The sequence below is a fragment of the Camelus dromedarius genome, chromosome 12 (assembly GCF_036321535.1).
Source record: "Camelus dromedarius isolate mCamDro1 chromosome 12, mCamDro1.pat, whole genome shotgun sequence".
Taxonomy (NCBI): Eukaryota; Metazoa; Chordata; class Mammalia; order Artiodactyla; family Camelidae; genus Camelus; species Camelus dromedarius.
The window spans coordinates 1266521-1285461 of record NC_087447.1 but is presented as its reverse complement, the minus strand read 5'-3'; the positions used below and the strand labels follow the sequence as shown (position 1 = coordinate 1285461).

General features: G+C 60.3%; 1 long non-coding RNA gene across 1 annotated transcript in view; it reads right to left on the bottom strand.

Annotated features, from left to right (window-relative positions):
- Nucleotides 1–3209: 3209 nt before the first annotated feature.
- Nucleotides 3210–18941, bottom strand: part of LOC116152049 (uncharacterized) — a 96153-nt gene continuing 80421 nt past the window's right edge. The window contains exons 3-4 of the long non-coding RNA XR_010383226.1: nt 6733–6920; nt 3210–5041 (exon numbers count right to left, since the gene is read on the bottom strand). This is a non-coding gene — a long non-coding RNA (uncharacterized LOC116152049). The remainder of the gene's footprint in view (nt 5042–6732; nt 6921–18941) is intronic.

Here is an 18941-nt window from a genome sequence, read left to right as displayed (position 1 = left end):
CTCCACATACATTTCACAAACAAAATTTCTTTTTGTCTCTATTTACCAAAAAAAAAAAAAAAAATCCTGGTAAGATTTCTTTAATGGAATCCTATTAAATTTGCAAATCAGTTCGGGACCAGTGGCTGTCTTCACTGCTTTGACTCTTTAACCCACAGAGGCCCCCTCTCTTCCCACCACTGAGTCTCCCTTGATTTGTTCAGCTTATACCTAAGTATTTCACCTCTGAGGCTATTTTTTAAATAGACTATTTATTTAAAAACAGGCTTTATTTTTTAGAGCAGTTTAAGGACCGCAGCAGAACTGGGTGGGAAGTACAGAGACTCCCCATGTGCCCTCCGCCCCGGACTCGCACAGGCTTCCCCACCACTGACCCCCATCAGGTGGCGCGTTTGTTACAGCTGAGGACCTACGCTGACCGTCATCATCACCCAAAGTCCACCGTGTACCTGAGGGTTCACTTTTGAGGCTGTATTTTTTTTTCCCTAAATAAAGAGTCAACTTTTAATTGTAACTGACCAAACCGCACCCCGGAATGTCTCCAAACCACCGAACAAAAGAGACAGGATAAAATTCTCCTGATGAAGGAGCCAGGTTCTCACCAGCCCCGGAGCTTCTGAGGTCAGGCCACTAGCAGCCCGCTGCCGGGGCTGCTTCTGTTCCCCAAGCAAGGGGCTCAGCCCGGGAGGAGCCTGGGGGTGGGCGGGGCCTGTCCCCTCCCCCCAGCCTGCTGGGCGCTCAAGGGAAGTCGCTGGCAGGGTGAAGCCTGCCCCAGCCCATCCCTGTCCCGAGGCAAATGAGGCCCCTCGAGGCACCATCCCAACAGTCAGGGAAGGAGACAAGGCTGCCCCGGTGCCTCCTGGATCTGCCTTCAGATCTTCCCTCCAGTCTGTTCACCGGGTTCCTGGGGCCTGGGTGCGCCTTAAATAAAAGCCAGGGAAAAGCCTCCGATGCCGCACGATCGCCACAAAGTCAGTCACACAGTCAAAGAAAAAGCAAAACTGCAGCCCTAATACAGCGACGTCAGCCAGGTCTCAGAAGACACCCTCAACCCCGACCTGGTCGGCCGGGGCAGGACCGCCGCTCAGGGCCGTGGGCTGCGGGGTGGTCGGCTGCTCTTCTGGTGCAGGGGCGCCAGCAGGTGGGTGTGGACGTCAGGTGGGGGGTAGATGATAGGTGCACAGATGGACGGACGGACGAACGGATGGATGGGTGGATGTATGTAATATAAAGCATATGTTTTGTACATAGATATGTGATTATGTATCATGTATATTTGAAGGGAATTCCCTGCATTTAATCTTTAACTAAGTTTCTGTAAATATCTCCTCTTCCCTCTCCCCTCTACCACACGGCACGCTTACCTGCGCACACTCGCAGATGACGCTGCGTATGTGTTCCCGTGCACCCGCGTACAGAGTTACATGTGTACACGTATCGCAGCTGGGTTTGAGCTGGTGCTTGGCTGAGTCAGGTCTGTGGATTTCCTCTTGAAAAGTTTTGGTGTCAGGATAGCACTGGCTCCCCCAAAAGAGCTGGGACGTGTTCCGTCCTCTTCCATGTTTTGGAAACGACTACAAAGTTTGGATTATTTCTCCCTCAAAGGCTTTGTCTGACTGACCAGCGAAGCCGTCTGGACGTGGAGCTCCCTCGGGTGTGAGGGAGGCTTTTGTTCTCACGATGACTTCGGTTCCGTCGGGGATGTAGGGCTGTTCAGACTGTCTGTGTCTTCTGGACTGAGCTTGGCGGCTCACCCCTGGGGACCCTGGCCTCGGGACCTCAGCTGTCGAGGCACACGTGGGCAGAGATGTCAGCGTGCTCCCCGTGTCCCCCTAAAACCCTGAGGGCTGGAAGCTTCCTGCCTGACAGGAAGCCCTGTGGTCCCAAGACCGCTGGCGAAGCCCCACATGAGGTGTTCCCCCGGCGCTCTCTCTCACGAGCTTCTGGGGGTCCGCGCTTCTCCCCGGGTGTCTGCTGGCTTTCACACATGGGCCTTCTTCCTCGCATGCTGTGTGGTTTTGTGGGTATTTGGTTTCTGCTGTGGATTCGTGTCGCCCAGACTCTAGCAGGAACCCAAGCTCCCAGGTGAGGCTGCTCCTCTCCTTGAAGTTTTGCTTTGCCTCCGCCCAGCTGCACTGGCCACTCCGGACCCAAGACCCCTCCACGTGCCCTTCTCAGCCTGCGGTTTCCTGGACTGCAAGTCAATGTCGGTTTGGGCCTCCAGCTATGTGAGGGAGGCCTGGCTTGTCACTTCTCAGGGGAGGCATGGAACCCTCATCGCCCACAGCTCAGACTCAGGAAGAACATTTTCTTGCTGCCCCCTTCAGACGTGGGCGGGCTTCCCCGGGCCCCTCTTACTGGGGGGGGTGCAGCCTCTGGGACTCTCACCTCCGGGTGAGCAGTGCAGCCCTGCCTTCACCTGGCTCATAAAACCAAAGTCCCAGGTCGCACGAGTACGTGGCGGTCCATCCACCCCAGGGACGTTCTGCCGCAGGGCCCTGAGTGGACCCCCGTCACCTGCACCACGTGGATGAAACACACCAACACACCTGGGTGGAAAGGAAGGAAAGATACACAGTCTGATGGCATTTGTGTGGCCCTCAGTGACGGGCAGGACTCATTTGATTGGAGAATTCGAGCCAGTGGGCCCTTGGGGGACAGGGCAGCAGGTGGACGTGGGCGCTCCCAGGACGCCAGAATGCTCTGTGTCTTGCTCTGAGGCCTGGCCACGGGAGGGCGGTCAGCTTGTGCAAGGGCAAGGTCTGTGTGCATCGTTGGTCCCCTTCTCTGTGGTTTCCTCTCAGCAGAACGTGCTTCAGGACGGAGAAGGCAGCGGCGGGGAGTCTGGAGGGCATCGATGGGCCGCCCTGACCTCGGCCCCTCACAACCGCGTCCGTCTCCTCCCCGCCGTCCCGTGACCTCCGGCCCGGCACCCGTGAGTCAGCTCTGGCCTGACAAGCACTTTCTCTGTTTCACCCAACAGCTACATGTCTTTTAAGCCGGAGGGATTGTTCCTGGCTGCACATCTTGCATTTCGAGAGCTGGAGGACCCTCTGAGGATGAGTCCCACGCTGGGAACGGCACAGCCCAGCAGGTGGGGGCCAGCAGCAGCCACCCCCTCGCACCCGCGGGCCCGGCTCCAGCCAGGTCAGGGCGAGGAGACAGAGGCCCGGGTGCGGGGGACCCGGGACCGCGTGGAGCCGGCGAGCCTCGGCCTCCCCCACGCCCCCGCCTGGGCATGCCCTTTGATGCCAGGCTGCCGTGGGCTTTCTACTGTTTGACGCCATCTCTTACTCGTGCCACCACCCCCCACCCGCCCCGGCAGGTTCAGTGACCTGCTTCTCACAGAAGGAGGCCCACGCACACAGCAACAGGCCCGGCTCGGCCCGGACCCCAGTGTGGTTCCAGGCGTGTGCAGACCTGCTCAGGTTTCACACCAGAGCCTTCCTGCAGGGGAGGTGTCTTTCCAGAGCTGGCTGCTGGAGGTCTTCGCAGAATTCTCGCCTCCACCGTCTAGGACCGCATCACGCAGAAGGGCTCGGGAGGACCAGGACCCGCAGGCTGTGGGTGGGGGTCTGCGGGCAGTGTCCCTGCCGCCGACAGCCAGGGCCAGTCGGCTCCTCCAGCCCAACAGAACCAACAAGATGTGTGTCCACAGAAGGACACTTACTTAAGGAACTGACTCACCCCGCTGTGGCGGCTTGGCAAGTGCGATCTGATGGGGGAGGCGGGCTAGGAGACTCAGGGCAGAGCTGCAGTCTGCGTCTGAAGACAGTCTGCTGGCTAGCTAGCAGGCGCCCATGCGGCTGAGGGAAGCCCGCCTGTTGCAGGACTTCCTCCTGCTCAGGGTGGTGGGGGAGTCGGCCTTCGGTTGGGCTCGGGCTTGCAGCTGATTAGGTGAGGCCCACCCACATTATGGCCAGCTGTCCACTTTGCTCAAAATCCACCCATTTGGGGTGGGGCGAGGGTGTAGCTCAGCGGTGGAGCACATGCTTTGCATGCGTGAGGTCCTGGGTTTAATCCCCAGCAAAAAAACAAACAAACAACAGTAAAAACTACCCGTGTAAATGCTAACCTCGTCCGAAAATGCCCTCGCAGGAACCCCCAGAGCAACACGTGACCAAATGCCTGGGCAGCGTGGCCCCGCCCAGCTGACAGTCGTGCCCTTGCTTCACACTGGACCAGTCGCGCTTTCCCTGAACGTGAACTTCAGACTTGCTGCCCGTGCGTAAGTTACTCGCGCTTTCAGGCTTGGTGTGCAGAACTTCCACGTCAGGTCTGAGAACAGGTCCCTGAGTCTCCGAGGCAACAGTGGGGACCCTCTGCCCTGGAGGGCTTCTTTCTTCTGGGGCGCGTCACCGCATGTAACTTTTCCCTCTGAAATGGGGCAGAGGTCCTTCTGTAAACCACTTTGTTCCCTCCTACAGGTGACGAGGTCTATGAGGCCTCTCCCTTTTCGCTGTGGCTGCTAGGGAGCTCACAGCAAAAGCTGGGCTGTCAGGCTTGCCTTTCCCTGAACCTGGATGCAATGATATCATGGTCCCGTCTGCTCTTTCTTTCCTCTGGGAGGTCATATTCTTGCTGAACTTTTGCTCTAAATTAACCTACACATCCAAAGAAAGCCAGTCAGCATCCGGCCTTGGGGACAGAGTGACATTGATTTAGACTCTGGCTCTGGATTTCCTAGCTCTCTGGCTTGGGACAACTTCTTTACCTCTTGGTTTTTTAATTCTACATTTAGGACAGAATGTGTAAATATTTAACTCAGAGCCTGACATTCAATAAAATTTGTTATTATTTTTAAATCATTTTTTTCATGTTATGGGAAGCACTAAATTAGATGTGAATGGAGTGGGCACCCCAGCCAGCAGGGAGCACTCCTGGCCAAGGGCAGAGGCAGAGAGATGCGAGGCCCTTCCAGTGCCCAAGGCTGGTCCCCAGGGGGTCCGGCTGCTGACACCTGGGGTTCAGGGGCCTGTCGGGAAGGCCTGGGGAGAAGGTGCCACCGTCCAGCCGAGGTCCCGCCTGCCCTACGCTGGCCCTGGGTCAGAGAGAGAAGTCATGATGAGAAGAGGTCTGGGCTGGCACAGGCCTTAATTGGGGCTCCTGAGGGGAGGGCGGTCCGGGGTGGGAAGGTGGGGCTGGGGAGATGCTCGCAGCACTCTGAGCCCTCTGGTGCCACCTCACATGGGGACGCTCAGACAGGGCAGGGGCTTTGGAGTCACAGCCCGGGGCCTCCTGCGAGCCACAGGCATCTGTCCTGGTGAGTGGTCGAGGGGTCGCACAGCCCTGGGGACACAGCTTCTCCTGTGATGTGGCACTCACGATGCCTTGGACACCTTGTGAGTATGAAGGGTGGGAGGGGAGCCTGCGGCCAGCCCAGAGGAGGCACGGGGACCTCCAGGCCCAGGTCCAGTGCCCACTAGGGACCTGAACTTCCCCAGACCTGGGGCTGTGGGGGCCCTGGAAGGAAACTGACACATACACCCCAGATCCTGTGCCTGCCGGCCAAGCCCAGACTGTACCCTCTCTGAGCCTGTGTGCCCCGTGGGCCCAGGAAGGACACGAGCCCCAGGCAGGTGCCCAGTGCAGCCACCTCCCCGGCCATCCAAGTGCGAGGTGTCACAGCATGTCTGTGTGAGCCTGTTGCCCCCGAGCAGAGGAGCCTCTGCTTGTCCTCTGCCCTCCCGGCATCTTTCTACACTGAAGCTCTCTGCGCTGGCTGGGTGTTCCGTTGTGGTCACGAGCGGGACTTGCAGGCAGGTAAGGGGCCAGAATTCCACCTGCGCCGCCTGCCCAGGTGTGCACCGCTCTGTGCCTGGGGCTCTGCGCCGAGAAACGCAGACGCCACAGGGCCAACCTCAAGGGTGCCGTGGGCCGGAGAGCCGTCCCCACCCAGACGCAGCCCTCAGGTGAGGGCCTTTGACGTCCTCGCTGCTGTGTCCCTGGCAGAGCAGACAGCCCGAAACCTACCGGGGCTCCTGCACTGAATGATGAAGACCTTAAAAGAGCCAGCGAGAGCAAGGCGGCCGTGGCAGGGGAACGTTCACTCAAAGGGACCGAAGGTCCAGCTGGACACTAAGAGCCTCAGCTGTGGCTCTGTCCCCCCCGGGGCCGACCCGGCGGCAAGGCCGGCTCAGGCGGCGAGTCTGTGGGAGGGAAAGGGGCAAGAGCGAGGGTCCCGCCTGGGCTGGACCCGGCGGGGGCTTGTTGCAGGAGGTTTTGGGCTTTGGGAGCTGCTGGCAGCCGGGCAGGGTGGGAAAGGAGAGTCCTCGTGGTGCGTGACCGCAGAGGGGTCCCGGGACAGGCCAAGGACAGTGACAGGGCCACTCCCTCCCTCAGGACTCAGGGGACGCCGCTCCTGGGTCTGGAAGTCAGTCCAGAGCCGAGAGGTCACTTCCTGGGGAGAGTGGCCCCCCAAGACCCACGGTCAGAGGCTCAGATCTCACACTGGCAGCACATGGGGACACAGCAGCTGGACTGGGAGCCCCCCACCAGCCACAGCTGGAACGGGAGCAGGCGGGCACACGGCAGCTGGAGCCACTGCCCCGGAACAGCCACAGCGCCCGCGGTGCCGGGGTAGGGGTGGTCTGAGGAGCGGGGGGCGGGGGGGTGTTCGGGTGTGGAGCCTCCGGGGCCGGGTCAGGTGAGGCCGGGCGCCGCTCACTCCTGGTTCCCCTTTGGGCGTCTTCCCCGGGGAGACTGCGTTTCTCTGTTTAACCCCAGAGGTACCTCGATGGTGCCGTCATCTTGTGCTCTTTCCTTAGGTCATTGTTTTCCCTCACGTGTCCCTGAGGAACAGCAAAGCCCTGGTGTCCGTGTCGGTTGGCCATGGCGGGGCGGGGTCCTTGGCTCCGATGCTCTGTCCATCTGTGCTGCCTGCACTGGTGTCCAGTGGCCGCTGGAACAGATGACGACATCTGGGGGTGGAGAACAGTGGGAATGTGTCCTCTCCCAGCTCTGGGGCCCGAAGTCCGCTCCTGGGGACACCCGAGGAAACGGAAACACTAGCTCGAAGAGACACGGGCACCCCCGTCCACCGCCGCAGCGTCCGCCGCAGCCAAGGCTCGGGAACAAACACGGTGCCCTTCAAGTGGCGTGTTTACCCAGTGGAACAGTGCTCAGCCACGGGAGGAAGGAAACCCTGCCATTTGCAACAACATGGACAGATCTGGAGGACGCTGTGCTAAGTGAAGTGTCAGACAGAGAAGCACGAACACCGCCTAGTGTCACTTCCATGTGGGATCTAAAAAGTAAAGACCCAAACTCACAGAAGCAGAGAAGAAAAGCAGCTGTCAGGAGCTGGGGGTGGGGGAGACAGGGAGAGGTGAGGGAGGGAAGGAAGGAAGGAAGGAAGGAAGGGAAGGAGGGAGGGGGAGAGGAGAGGAGGAGTTCACGGCGGAGGCAGCGGAGGCAGCGGAGCCCAGCTCCCTTTCCTCGACCTCCCTGCGCCTCCAGTCCCTGGTCATCATCCCCTATAAGCCATGGTCAGCCATTCGGGGTGCATGGATGTCTTTGGGCATTTTGTGTTCTTGTGAAAAAACAAGTTGTAGATGTGTTTTAATGTTCTAAAGACAGACCATCTGAATAGCAGACACGTTGCTACGCTGGCTTTGTAATGGACAATGACCGCATCCGGTCTCCTCACCTCAGAGGTGTCCACCCACCCCCCAGCCACCGTCCCCCGTCCCCGGTCCCCCACCCCCCATCCGCACATCCCTCCTCCACTCACCCCCCCAGTGAAGGCGGCCTGCCGGCTCTGCCCCCGCAGGTAACCCTGAGCGCCACGAGCACAGCCTCCTCACGCGGGCTGGAGACTTGCCTGTCGGGGTGGCAGGCCGTGCGGCCGTGAGGCCCAGTTGGCAGAGACACTGCCTGGTGCAGACGCCCACCTCCCCTCCCTGCCTGGTGACCTGGGGCGCCACACAGGCTTGCTGGCCCTCAGGGTCCTCATCTGTAAAAGGACCCACAGTAACTGCTTTGAGGTTACTTCATGAGAGTGGATGAAAACCTGGCCCTTTCCAGGTTCCCAGTGAGAGCACGGTGACCTTTTCACTCTGGCCCTCTGTCCTCTCCTGGGCCCGGGGCTGTCCGCATGGTCCTCCCTCCCCTCAGGGTTTAGGGAGGGCCTCTTTGAGGAGCAGACAGGGTGGGAAAGGAGGGGGGCGAGCAGAGGTCGCTGCAAAGTCCGCGGGCGCCCCCTGCTGCCGGGAGCTCTGAGTCTGCAGACAGGGCCCTGGGGCAGGACCCCGGCTCTGAGCAGCAGATAGTCTGGAACCCTGGGCACAGGCTGGTGCAGAGAAAGGGCGCCGACGTGGCTCCCTGGGGCTGTGCGCTTGGAGCACTGGTACCACGACCCTTCCCCCCAGGGAGCTGACCCTGGCTCTGAGGTGACCCGTGTTCCTACTCTGGCCCCACCCCTCCGCGTGGACCGCGCTGAGCTGTCCCGGGGCTGGAAGGGCCTGAGCAGGGAAGGGGTAAGAGCAAGGCCCTTCCCTTGGGTCCGACTGCCAGCAGGGTCCTCGCCGTGTGCCCGGGCAAGCCGGCTGGTCTGTGCCCTCAGACCCCCCACCTGCCCGTCACTCCGTGGCTCGGGCCAGCTCCCTGGGCACTGGGTCTACAGGCTCAGGCCCACGAGGAAGCAGCCCTGCACTTGCTAGCCTCTGGTGCCCCCGTCCCTGGCCCCCCATCAGCCTCTGGGTCCTCCAGGTCCCTGTCCCCCAGCCCCGTCCCCATCCCCAGGGGCTGTCTGTGTCCTGGGTAGGCTCCAGTCCTCGGCCTGTCTGTTGCCAAGTTGCTGATGCTCGCTGAACCTCCTCTTCTCAACTCAAAAATCCCAACAGTGAGAGTAGAGCCCATCCCCACTAAGTGGGAAGATGCTCAGGGGGGCCTCTTCCAGGCCCTGAAAAGTCAGCGGGGTGAGAGGGCGCCACCTGGTGGCGGGGGGTGCACACGGCGGCGCACCGGCCGGCAGAAGGAAGGCTGTTGGGAGGGTGCCCAGCTGACCTCCAGGGTTTGGGGTCGGCAGGAATCCACCGGGACCTCGAGGGGCGGTGTCCCCAGCGGGTCAGGTGCCACTGAAACAGCTGGAGCTCTGATGAGGTCACAGCTCTCCCGGCCTGGGCCCACCCGAGAAAAGAGTGGAACCGAACCGAGTCCACGGGGCCAGGCTAGCAGGCTGACTTTGTCTAGAGATTGGAAAGCACTTATTTCGAGGGTCCCATTCATCTATTTTTCACCATAAATTAATCCCTAAATCGATTTCTGTCTAATCAACGGAGGAGTTGCTGACACAGCTTGATGCCCTCCCTCAAATGCCAGCACACCGCTGAGTAATTTGGGGAGCATCTCAGGCAAGACTTTGGAAGCGTTAGGATCAGAGATGGACATGCAGGAGGCAGCCGTGGAGAAGACTGGCCCTGGGGGGATGCAGGTGGGGAAGGAAAGGGCTTCAGGGACAGGTCAGCACTGGCCTCTGGAAAGCCAGGGGAAAGGTTCCCGGGGTGGTGGGGGAGGGAGAGTGAGGATGAGGACGCCAAGGATCTGAGCAGCTGGCGCTGCAGACATGTGACATCCGCACAGCTGCCTGGTGCCGAGGCTCAGGAAAACCACCAAGGACCAGCTCGGCGCTACTGGAGACCTGGGGGTTCCTGCCTTCCCTGAGGCCCGTAGGGTGTTCTGCAGGACCTCCAGCCTGAATCCCAGGTCCCTCAGGACCCAGGGTCCCCTGAGAAGGCCAGAGTCTCCCCCAGAGCCATGACAGCTATACTCGCCACTCACCACGACCCTCTTCCAGCCGCGAGTGTCACAGAGGCAGCTGCTGCCTCCCACAAAGAAGGCGCTGCCCCGACCGGGCTCCGTACACTCTGGGTCAGAGACAAAGGCCTCCTTACTCAGCACGGCAGGCAGTGTGGACATCAGCACATTTACGTCGGTTCCCGTTACCCCAGAGCACCCAGCAGGGATGGGGGACACAGTGACCACGGGCCCAGATGCCGCTTGCACAGCCAGCCATACTGCAGCAAGCAGCAACTGTGGCCGCAAACAGTGATACGGCAACAAGGAGCAGACACTCTAGCGAGCGGTGAACCGCGCAGGGAGCCCCGAGCACGCGCACCCCCTCCGCTGGGAGCCAGCAGCTGCGGGTGGTCACACTGAGGTCCCCACACCCGCTTCCCCGCCGGTGTGGCCAGCTGCAGCGAGAGGGCTCGGCCCCAGGGGACGGGGGGGCCTTGTCTCTGGAGCCACAGCACGCACAGGCATGGATGCTCGGGCCCCGGGGATGCCTCTCCCGACACGAGCCGAGGCTGCAGGGCCAGAACAGGAGGGAGCAGGACAACGGATCGCCGGCGCCCACCCTGCTGTCCATGTCTGGTCCCAGGCCCTTCTCTGCTGGGACGCGCTGCCCTGCAGACGCCAGGAAGGGGCAGACGCTGGGCTGGGGTCTGGAGGCTCCACTGCCCTAGAGCAGGGCTGGGCGGGCTGCAGGAGGAGGGGAAGGAGCCGGGCTCCCCAAGCGGTGGCCGTCCCTCCTACAGAACTGAGGGCCACACCGTCTCCATCCTCAAGACGGAGTTGCCCCCTGAAGCCTTCACCCGGATGCAAGCCTCTGTCTCGGCACCAAGAGCTGTCGTCAGACCAAGAGCTGTTGGTAACAGGCCCTTCGTTCCTTCTGGCTGGGTCTGCGACCAGCCGCTCTGTGTCATCAGACATGACGGCTCCGGGGACAGAAGACGGACACGTTTCTGTCTCATCCATGCCAGGTGTCTGCGTGAGTGTGTGTGTGTCTCTGTGTGAGTGTGTGTGTGTGTGTGTGTGTGTGTGAGTGAGTGTCTGTGTGTGTGTCTCTGTGTGAGTGCGTGCGTGCTGGGGGGTAATGACATAATGAAGTCACTCCGTGAATACGCATCACTTTCCCTGCGTCAGTGTCGGTGACTAACAGGTGTCTGTCACCCCGTCCACACTTCGAATGAGAAGATCCGCTCACTCGCTGCTCTCGCTCTGGACACGGCAGCGCGGTCGGGATTCGTGACCCAGAACTTGTGTCCTGTTGTCGTCAAAAAGCACAAATGCAGGCCTTTTTAAGTAACCAAATTAAGTTAACAGCCAGACAGATTCAAAGTGTGGCCAATCACCTGCTAAATACAACGACCAAGGCTGTGACCGCCAACGCCTGGACGACGTGCACAGTCAACCAAACACCAAACCCACGCGAAACGGGCGAGCTGAGACGGTGACCACAGGTAGGAAACATGCTCACCGTTTAGTTAAAAAGAAAGAAGCAAAAGGGAAGGGACACTGGGGAAAGGAGAGCTGCGGCCCCTTTGGCTCTCCGAGGCCACCCCACGCGCCGTCGTCAGACTCGGCGTTCGCTGGCCGCGGGCGGCGGGGGCAGATCACTTCTGGGAGCAGCCGGGCAGGTGCCCGGAACCTTGCTCTCCTCCCGCGCTTGGGAACAGCAGCTTCCCTGCTGCGCTTTGCCTGCAGGAGCACCGAGAGCACGGCTCCCAGAAGTGCTGCCGGGTCCAGATCGCCGGCAGCACGACAGGACACGGACAGCCTCACGTGGAGCGACACTGACACCAACGTCCCGGAAGTAAAAAAGATCGGGGTCCCGGGGATACACAAGTGTGCGACTCTGCTTGCACAGTCACACCAGTTCTCAAGGAGACGTCAGGGCAGGTGCAGGAAACACTGGAGGGCCAGCGAGAGAAGGGCTGAGCCCCGGCGTGTCCGGGTGGTGAGGCGGCGATCCGCTTTCATTGTTGTGTCATTCTTTTCTATAATAAGAGAGAATTATTCCAATTTTCTAAAATCTAGGATTACTTTTAAAGAGACAGTGCATTACAGAAAGCCCCCAGTAACAATGGCTTAAACCGTTCTAAGGAGTGGGAATTTAATTCTCAATCACATTTTTCAAAAAGTCTAGACGTAGGGTCCACTGAGGCTCGTTATAAAGAGGCACCAACACACACTCTGGTGTTTAAGCTCCCTCTGTCTTTCTACTCCATCATCCCAGCACGAGGAAGCCATCCTTTAAGTTCTAAGATGGCTGCTGGAGCAGCTGGCATTGCCCCAGCATTCTAAAAGGCAGAAGGGGGCACAGAGGAAAGACCAAAGAGTCACTAGGAGCAGAGAGCGTCCCTTTTGAGAAAGAGGGTTGAGCATAGAATTCCCGTGTGACCCAGCAATCCCCCCTCCTCAGTACAGACCCAAAGAATGGAAAGCAGAGATTGAAATAGATATTTGCACACCCGTGTTCACAGCAGCATTACTCACAATAGCCCGAATGTGGAAACAACCCCGTCTCCATCAACAAGTGAATGGATGCACAAAATGCGGTCCATACACACAGTGCGACGGTGCTCAGCCTTAACTTAAGAAGGAAGGACGTTCGGACACAGCTCCAAACACGGGTGGACCCTGGGGACGAGATGCTCAGTGAAATAATCCAGACACGAGAGGCCAAATCCTGTGTGACTCCCGTCACGTGAGGACCCCGGAGGAGTCAGACCCACGGAGACAGGAAGCAGGACTGGGGGCAGTGGGGGCAGGGGGGGGAGGACCGAGTGTTTGATGGGGCCAGAGTGTCAGTTTGGGAAGATGGAAAGTTCTGGACATGGTGGTGTGATGGTCTCACAACAGTGTGACTGGGTTTCATGCCACGGAGCTGTGCGCTCAGAATGGTTAAGATGCCAAAGTTAGGCAGTGTGCGGTTTATCACAATTTCAAAAAATGGAGGGAAGGAAGAAGGAAGGCGCCTGCCCGCCAGGCTGTCGGGCACCACGTCACGGGTCCTCTCTTGGCGGCCGGACACCGGCGTGTGGCGCCTGCCGGTGCGAACGAGGCCGGGCCCCCCGGGTGGCAGCGCAGGGCTCCGGGCCCCGGTGGGAGGCGCGTGGGCGCCGGGCGGCTCCGGGGGTCTGGCGGGGGCTGGGGGGAGGCGGTGGGCCGAGCGGTGGGCGCGGCGGCCCCGGGCGCCGTCTTGGGAAGGGCGTGGGTTCAGAGCCGCCTCACGTCTGCCGTCCCTGGGGGCTGAGGGGCTGGCGTTTCCTGAGAGCACCGGGGAGCTGGGCAGGGAGTTCTACCGGGGGGGGGGGTGTGTGCTCTGTGGGGTGGGGGTGGGAGCTCGGGACCCAGCAGTGGCCCCCAGTGATGCGGGGGTGGCCCCGGAAGAGGGGTGAGCAGTGGGATGGAGGTGGGGTGCCGGTGGGGAAAACCAGAGACGTGGACAGTCCGGGCCCACCTGACCCGCTGCTCTGAGCGGGGCTGGGGCCTGAGGAGGACGCGGCCCCGGCGACCTCGGGGTCTGTGAGCTGGACGCCATGAGGGTGGTGATGCCCTAACCAGACAGATCACACGGGGGAGATTCGGGGTCCGGGCCTGGGGCTCGGGAGGGGCCGTGGTCTGAAGAGGAGGTGGGGGCACCCCTGTCTACGGGGCCACGTGGGCGAGCCCGGCAGGCTCTGAGCACAGATGTCGTGGAGTCGTGCTGAGCAGCGTGGCTCTGGCAGCTGGGGGGACGAGGAGGGGAGGTGGGGGGAGGCTCGGGGAGGGGAGCATGGCTGGGACGGGACCACAGGGCCGCAGCCCCAGCACAGCCCCAGCGGCCCGTGTTCTGGGGGTGGAGGGTGGAGAGGGCCGGGGGGCAGGTGGAGGGGAGGGGACCAGGGGCCAGACGCCTGTGCCAGGGGCCTCTGATCCCTGCCGCGGGTCTGCCTGCCAGGACCCCTATCTGGGCACCTCCCCTCCCCTGCTGTCACTGAGCCCCCACCGGGCCCCTGGGGTCGGGTCTGGACACTTGGTCCTGGGAAGTGGGGCCCCTCAGAGTCCGTGGACAGCGCAGGCCCTGGTGCCACCGTCACCCCTCTTGCAGAACACCCTGGAGGGCGCGGCGCCCGGCCCCCTGGGCCTGCAGCTGCTTGGGGTGGAGCAGCCCCCAGCCCTCCACCTGAGGCTCCTGCCCAGGCTGCAGGCCGCCTCCTTCCCCGCCCAGGGGTCCCCAGACCCTCCCCGTCGGCCCTGCGGGCACAGACCCCGGCTGACCACCGGGGGCCAGGCCACGAGCTGATGGGTCCCCCGGACGGGCGGTCCCGAGGTGGCGTGACCGGCGTGGTGTCGCGGACGGTCCCGCAGGGACCCGGGAGGGACCTGCGGAGCGTTACGGCCAAATGAAAGAGAAGGCGCGGGAGAGACAGATGTGCTGTCCTGTAAACAGTCTGATTTCTCAACGTAAACCAGATTCAGGCCCTGGACATCAGGTAAACATCTGTGTCAGAGCCGGGCCCCCCACCTCGGGGAGGCCCCGCGGTCCGCAGCGCCTACTCTGGGACACGTCAGAGTGACCGCCCAGACGTTTCGTAATTAGGCAAAATTGGTCTTGCATTCCTGCCCTAAATCCCCGAGATCTCTGCAATTTCAGGTCTTCTCAAAAATGAAAACATTTGCTAATTAAATGATACAAGTGAAAAAAAGCATAGAATGTTCTGTCAACTGGAAAATACCAATTAAGGCAGCAGTTCTGATTTTCCACCCACCTTGGGCCGAGCTGGGAGCTTATCTGGCTCTGAGGCAGGAGTCCGCCGGGAGGAGGGTCTGGGCAGGGCCCCTTCCCGGAGCTCCCTCTGGGGGAGGCTGGCTGGGGAGGGCCTGGGGAGGGGGCCGGGCTGAGCCTGGCTCTCTGACACCAGGGCTGGGGGCTGGGGGCTGGGGGCTGGGAGGCCCCACTATTGGCTCCAGCTGTGTGGCAGCACCACGGACAGTGGCCTTGACGCCAAATGTGGGCGATGGGCTCCCTTGCCTGCTGGCTGGCTGGGCCCTGCCTGCCCTGCCCGCTGGAGGACCCGGGAGTTCGTGGTGGGAGCCGGCTGCCCGTGCTTCAGCCTGGTTGCCAAGTGTGCCCTGGGAGCTCCCTTCCCCATTGGTGCTGCCTGAGCTGGTCTGGGACTTGTCTCTGAGGCATGGCGCTCAGGTCCGTGTGTGCGGGCGTCGGTCCCCTTCGTCTCTCGGCTGCGAACCCCTGGGTCTCCTCCTCCTCCCGGCTCAGTGTCTCCCACTGTCCGGAGATTTATGTGTCACTCCCGTCGAGCCTGACCCTGGACCCCTGGGCTGGCTTTGAGAACACTTCCCTGTGCAGCCCACCAGCTTAGAATGGGATTTAGGTTTTTGTTGGTTGGATGAAACCAAAAGAAAGCCACACTTTGTGACACCTGAAAATTACACGGAGCTGGCATTTCGGAGCCCATGGCCCGTTTTGGAGCGATGACCCGTCTGTTCGCAGACTGTCCGTGGCTACTTTCTGGCCACCACGGCAGGGCTGAGTCGTGGCCACAGGGGCCGTGAGGCCCATGAAGCAGACAAGATTCATCATCTGGCCCCTGTGTGAACTGTTCGTCGATTCTGACACGTGCCTTCTCCGGCCAGGCCCAAGTCGCTGGCCGGCTCTGGTCTCCGAGTCTGTGGCGCTGCCGTCAGCCTTTGAGTCAGGCTGGTGGAGCCTTTAGAAAGTGCTTCATGCAAGCGTTTGAATACTCTCTCCAGATCCCTGGGCTTCAGAAATTCCAGTCAATGTGTAGACATATTTCTAGAACATTAACTTGCAATGGGCTATAGGGATGAGGGAGCTGGAGACAGGCTAACTGAGAAGTGGTCCTGGTCCTCAAGGGTGTCCCAGCCAACCCACAAAGACACCAAGTAACGCTGCCTAGTGTCACGGGTCGCTCCTGGGTCCAGGCTGGGATGCCCGTGGAGCTGCGGCTCCAGCCCCCAGGAAAAACAATCCTGAACACGGTTTTTAGCCTCTCTGAGTGTTGGCCCCCTTTTTCCAATGGACGTGGTTGTCAATCAGCAGGCCTGTGTCATGTGCCTGCCTTTTTTTAGAGAACGTAATTGCTGGGTTTCAGGCAACGATGATTTCTGTGCGTGTAATTACACACGTACAAGTCTATACATACACCCGCATCTGCAGTGGGGCCAGCGGCTTGTGTTTTTTTTTTGGATGAAAATGCAGCTGCATCAGATATGGGATTGGGGGGCTGTTGTGGTCACCCTAAAGGACCCCCCCCACCAGAAATCTGGTTCCAGCGTCAAGACAGTAATGCCATGCACTTACCAAGAGAAGATGGAAAGGTTTGTCACTTAGGAACGAGGTTTCTGGGGAGAGCGGGGCGGCTTTAGGAGAGGGGCTGGCTTGGGGCTCTGACTGAGGGGTGAGACCTCCTCACACGGCAAGAGATGAGTGTTTGAAACTCTCTGGTACAAAAGGAGTACCCGGCGCTCCTAGCAGCGTGCCGCGATGCAGGCAGGACGGGAGGAGGGGCGGGGCTTAAAAGTTGTCAGCAGCGAAGCATCGTAAACATCACACAAATGGGGTCAGACTCTTTATTCCAGGGAACAGGTCGTTTGCATCTCCCAGAACAGCTGGAGGAGTCGGGGGTCTCTGCGCTGGGTTTTGAGGGGTGAGGGGCTTCACTGGGGCCACGCACATGGCGGATTACCCCGAGAAGGGCACAGCGAGTTTTCAGCGCTGCCCGTGGGAGAAGTATTTCCCGGTCACCTCCAGCACAGAGATGCTGAAACAGCAATGTTTACAGTGTGACGGCAGAGATGTCATTTTTAAGAAGACAGATGGCCTGGCTGTTTTTCCTGATAAGACGGCATCCCATTGTTGGCGCTGTGAACTCACAGGGGGCTGGGGCCCCCACAGCCGCCGCCGCGGAGCCGCAGGGACCAGGCCTCGCCCCCCTCCCTCGGGCCTTTGTGCTGCGGGGACCAGATGCTCCAGCGCCTGCCTGAGGCGTGCTTTGTCCCGTCCCTGTCAGGTCCCTGATTGTCCTGAGCAGACCCTCGGCACGTCCTGCTTGGGGGCTTGTGGGGCATCCTCGCGGTTGGCCTTTGGACTGCAGTTTGGGAAGAAGGGGAGAGGAGAGGCCAGGAGGGAGGGGAGAGGGAGCAACCATTTACCGGGACCCGTGAGGGCCAGGCACCCCTCCCACCAGCATCCCCGCCCGCCGCGCCCCCAGCTCGCATTTGAGGAAACTGAAGCTGGGGAACCGAAGCAGCCCGCCCGAGGTCACGCACACTGAGGGTCCGCTCCCCGAGAGGCCCTGTTGCATCAGACAGCAAGCAGGGGCCGCGGCAGAGAATCTGGTTGAGGTCACCTTCCTCAGAGCCAAAAACATTCTCTTCTGGCAGCAAGAAAGTACAGCGGGTCACAATGACTCAGTCAAGGCCAGTCCCTCACCTGCGCGCGTCCTGAGCACGGCCCAGCCCTGGTCTCGGCGGACGGCCCGGGCCCCTCTGCCTGGCCAGCCGCGCGCTGCGTCACCCCCGACGCCGCGGGGCTGCTGGGGTCTCCATCTGGGATTCTGGCCTCGAGCACTGTTTTCTGCCTGGTGCTTCCCTCCATGCAGACACAGTGTCAGTGTCAGGAGTCCCTCCAGAGAAAGTCACGTGCTAACGGCCACTTGCCTGGGGTTCTCTTTTCCCCGGGATCATGAACCACAAACATATGTACGTGTCTGCATACGTGCATATGTGAAGAGATTTACCATCAGAAATTGGCTCGTGTGGTTACAAATGCTGGTGAGTCCAAAATCCCCCGAGTGGGCCCAGGGCGCAGATGAAGTCCACCACTGCAGAGCTCCCTCCTGCTCGGGGCAGGCAGGCTTTTGTTCTGGTCAGGCCTTCGACTGATTGGACAAGGCCCACCACATCATGGAGGTCTGTCTGATTTTCTGAACATCTAAAGCCAGTTTAAATGTTAACCTTGGCCCCCAAACACCTGCCGGGTTGATGCAAGAAATCAACCCTCACAGAAGAGTTAGTATTTGCCTCGTGATAGCCACAGGGGTGCTTTTCAGACAGAGAAAACAAACATGTTTACCGGGGGAGCAGGTGGGGGTGGGGGATAAACAGGGAGTTTGGGATTTGCAGATACAAGCTACCATGTACAGAACAGATAAACAACTGTGGAGCACAGGGAACTGCATTCGAGAGCTTGTAATAGCCTATAGTGGAAAATAATCTGAAAAAGAATACATATGTGTGTGTGTGTATACACATATATGTATAGATGTGTAACTGAGTCACTGTGCTGTGACTCCAGAAATTTTATAAAAGTAAAATCAAGATAAAGTAAAATGGAAAAAAAAGCAAAAACCAAAGCAGTAGTTTTCAACAAGACGTTAGGAGTTTGAATGTCGGGCCTGGGGTGTGCGGGAGACCCAGACGGCGGGTTTCTCCCCTCTGGCGGGGAGAGGCCCCAGGCACGGCTTAGGAGAGGAGAGGGCGCGGCTCTGGGGCTGAAAAGCGCAGCCCGGAGCCTGGCCTGCAGGGGCGGTGGGAGAAAGAGAGGGCGCGAGAGCGTGGAAGTTAAACGGAGCCGGCCTGTTTTCGCCTACATCGCAGTATCCTTGGGAGCAGTAAACTGCACCATCTGAAGTGCGACCCTGGTGAGCCCCGCCGTGCATTCAGCCATGAAGCCACCTCCACCAGCAGGCTAACGGACACGCCCGTCACCCGCCGAGTTCCCGCCAGCGCCTGACCCTCCCCGCCCCACGAGACCCACGGGCTCTGTCCCTGGGACTAACTGGCATTTTGTACAGAGGTGGACTCACCAGCTGTGTGCTCTCTGGGGCTGGCCTTTCCGCTCAGCATACATCTGAGGCTCATCCACATTCCTGCCGGATCGGGAGTTCATTCTGCTGCTGAGAAGAAGCCCACGTAGGGAAAGACCCTCGAATGCAAAGGCCGCCGGTGCGTTCATCCGTCCACCCGCTGGAGACCTCGGGGCCGTTTCCAGTTTGGGGCTGTACAGGCCCTTATGGGGTCATACACTTCCGCTGCTCTTAGGGAGGCGCCTCGGGCCGCGTGCCTGGGTCACGCGGGAGGCGTACGTCTCACCATGCAAGACGCCACCAAGCTGACCTCCACGTGCCGCG